General features: G+C 39.0%; 1 pseudogene; it reads right to left on the bottom strand.

The window, feature by feature from the left end:
* Positions 1 to 215: 215 nt before the first annotated feature.
* Positions 216 to 455, bottom strand: LOC102833392 (annotated as a pseudogene).
* Between the last annotated feature and the right edge of the window lie 3,463 nt (positions 456 to 3,918).

Raw genomic sequence — 3,918 nt, 5'->3', positions numbered from 1 at the left:
GTAGATAAAGAGAAGGGAACATGCTGGCAGTGGGGAGACAGACTCCTACTAACGGATCTATTCAACAAATACTCCGAATCCATTTCTTCAAATGCAAAAGTGGGTCACACTTTCCAGTCAAAGAATCATTGAGATCAACTGAAATAGGATTATTTCAACTATCAACCAAGAGTCTTTACATCGTCTCTGAGCCAACGCCTCCAGTGGAACCTAATTCATTTCCCAGACTCCTCAGGAGGATTGAGCAGTCGTTTCCGCTCTGTGTCGCCACGCTCCCTGCTTTTGGTCCTTTTTTCTGCGTACTCATTCTTCAGGCATTTTCTTATTTCCCGATCAAGATCATTGCAATGACCAAAAAATTTCAGAATGCTGTGATTTCTGTGACATTCCTTTAGCAAGTTAATCAAGGTGTTGCACTCTTGAGTGTGCAAGTGTGGAGACAGGTCCGGATGCATCCTTAGGAGAAGCTGACGAATCACAGCAGAGCAACCTGCCAGTCTGTTGGACTCTGGTGGCTTGCATGCTGCTATGATGCTAGAAGCTAGACCACCATGATTTTAAATACCAGCAGGGTCACCCATGTTGGGCAGATTTCAGCAGAGCTTTTAGACTAGAATGAGCAGGAAGACAAGGTGGACCTCTTCTCAGTGTTTAGCCAATGAAAACCCGACTCGCAAGGATGCCGGAAAAAGAGACGAAGAGTTCTATGACGACGCCCCACTCAGAGGACTGCAGCCTGCAGAGCAGAGGGCTGGGCCAGCTCCGCGGGCTGGGACCACTAGACAGACTCTCAGAGGCCCGCCTCTTAAACTGATTTTAGTTTGTTGATCTTTTATCCTGCCATTATGCTCAATTATCAATGAGGTCTAGTAGCTTTTTTACTGAGTCCTTGGAGTTTTCTACATACAGGATCATATCATCTGCAAATAGGGAGAGTTTTACTTCACCTTTGCCAATCTGGATGCCCTTAATTTCCCTGTCTTGCCGTATAGCTCTTCCTAAGACTTCCAGCACAATATTGAATAGGAGCGGTGACAGAGGGCATCCTTGTCTGGTTCCTGTTCGCAGAGGGACGGCTTTCAGTTTCTCTCCATTGAGAGTAATGTAGGCTATTGGTTTTGTATATATGCTATTAATTATGTTGAGGAATTTCTCTTCAAATCCTATTTTGTTGAGTGTTTTTATCAGGAATGGATGTTGGAATTTGTCAAATGCCTTTCTCCATCAATCAATATGATCATGTGGCTCTTTTCTTTTTTCTTATTTATATGGTGGATAACGTTGATTGTTTTTCTAATGTTGAACCATCCTTGCATTCCTGATATGAATCCACTTTATCATGATGTATTATCTTTTGAAGTGTTGTTGGATTCTGTTGGCTAGGATTTTGTTGAGAAATTTTCATCTATGTTCATGAGGTATATTGGTCTATAATTTTCTTTCTTAGTGATGTCCTACCCTGGTTTTGGTATGAGGGTTATGCTTGCTTCATAAAATGTATTAGGACATTTTCCATCCTCCTATCTTCTGGAATAATTTGAGTAGAATTGGTGACAGCTCTTCACTGAATTTTTGGTATAATTCTTCAGTGAAGCCATCAGCTTACAATCTTGCTTGCTGAAAATGAAAAGGACTTAAAATACTTACTGATGAAGATCGAAGACCACAGCCTTTGGTATGGATTATATCTCAATGTGAAGAAAATAAAAATCCTCACCACTGGAAAAATAAACAGCATTCTTAACAATGGAGAAAAGATTGAAGCTGTTTAGCACTTCATTCTTTTTGGATCAACTATCAACACTCACAGAAGCAGCAGTCAAGAAATCAAATGACATATTGCATTAGGCAAATCTGTTGCACAAGACCTTTTAAAACGTTGAAGAGTAATAATGTCAGCTTGAGGACTAAGGTGGGCCTGACTCAAGATATGGTATTTTCAGTAATCTCACATGCATGTGAAAGCTGGACAGTGAATAAGGAAAACCATAGAAGAATTGATGCTTTTGAGTTATGGTGTTGGAGGCGAATATTGAAAGTGCCATAGACTGCCAAAAGAGCCAACAGATCTATGTTGGAAGAAGTACAGCCAGAGTGCTCCTTAGAGGCCAGGGTGGCCAAAGTTTGTTTCTCATACTTTGGACATATTGTCAGGAGGGACCAGTCGCTGGAGAAGGAGATCATGCTTGGTAAGGTGAAGGGTCAGAGAAAAAAAGGAAGACCTCCAGCGAGATGGATCGGCAAAGTGACAGCATGTATGGGCTCAAGCATGGCGACAATTATGAGGTTGGCTCCAGGACTGGGCAGTGTTTCGTTCCTGTTGTGCATAGGGTTGCTATGAATCGGTACTGACTCAATGGCACCTAATAACAACAATAATACTCCACCACATTTATAGGTGTGTTTTTAGCAAAGGTAGTACCTATGTTCAAATATCCTCTGTCACACCCTTATATATTTGTGGGTATACTCCACTCTTCCTCCCATACCTGTTCAGCCTGTGTACTGGCCTGTAAAACATTATTGTTTCAGTACTGTGTATATAATAGTATTTATCTTTAACTCCTTTAATCATTGCCTTCCTCACTGTGTCTTTACCTGTCTTATCATTCTTCTGACAGCCTCATTCTTCTTATATATGACCCTGTCCATCCCTTGAGAAAACATGTGACTACTCCTGGTAGCCATCAAAGACTGTTTATTTTAGTGTGAAAACTTTTTCTTGTTTTTTTACTATATTGATATCATACAATATTTGTATTTCTGTGATTGACTAATTTCACTCAGCATAATGTCCTCTAGGTTCATCTATGTTATGAGTTATTTCACAGATTTATCATTATTGTTCATTCATTGCTGCGGATTATTGCATTGTGCATATGTACCAAAGTTTGTTTATCCATTCCTCCATTGATGGACATTTAGACTATATCCATCTTTTTGCTATAGTGACTAGGGCTGTAATGAACATGAGTGTACATTTATCTACTTGCATCATGGCTGTAATTTCTTGTGGATATATACCAAGTAGAGGGATTACTGTAATCATACAGTATTTCTATTTCCACCTTTTTTAGGAAGTGCTGTACTGTTTTCCATAGTGCCTGCACCATTCTACAGTTCCATCAGCAATGTAGGAGGGGCCCAGCAGTTGCTGTTTTCTGTTTTTATGAACTTTGCTGTTAATGCTGTGGTAAGTTGATATCTCATTGTATTAATTTGCATCTTTCTAATGATTAAAGATTGCAAACATTTTTGTCGTATGTTTGTTGGTTGCCTGAATGCCTTCTTTGGAAAAGTGTCTATTCATGTCCTGTACACATTTTTTAATTAGATTGTCTATTATTTTCTTGTAACAGTGTGTGCCATGTAAATTTTAGAGATTAGTCCCTTTTCTGATGTGTCATTGCAAATTTTATCCCCTGGTCTATGGGCTCTCTTTTTTATGCATGTAAGTGCCTAATTTTCTAGGAGGTCCCAGTCACCTATTTTGTTTTCTACTATTTGTCTGTTTTAATTATGTTTGAAAGTATATTTATGCCATATTTTAGAGCCTCTAGTTTTGTCTCTATTTTTTCGTTGATGATCTTTATAGTTCTAGGTTTTACATTTAGGTTTTTAATCCACATTGAGTTTACTATGTATATGGTGTGAGATGTGGGTCTTGTTTCATTTTTCTGAAAATGGATTTCCAGGTTTGCCAGCACTATAGGTTGAAGAGATTATCTCTTCCCCATTTAATGTGTTTTAACCCTTTGTCAAATATTTTCTGATTGTATATAGATGGACTTACTTCTGTGTTCTCAATTCTGTTCCATTGATTTGTGTATCTAACATTGTACCAGTACCAGACTGTTTTGTCCACTGTAACTGTGTAGTAAATTTTGAGATCAGGAAGTGGGAGGCCTCCATCTTTGT

The sequence above is a fragment of the Chrysochloris asiatica genome, unplaced genomic scaffold (assembly GCF_000296735.1).
Source record: "Chrysochloris asiatica unplaced genomic scaffold, ChrAsi1.0 scaffold00050, whole genome shotgun sequence".
NCBI classification, from domain to species: domain Eukaryota; kingdom Metazoa; phylum Chordata; class Mammalia; order Afrosoricida; family Chrysochloridae; genus Chrysochloris; species Chrysochloris asiatica.
Note: the sequence above shows the minus strand (reverse complement) of the source record. Positions and strands in the feature narration are given on the sequence as shown.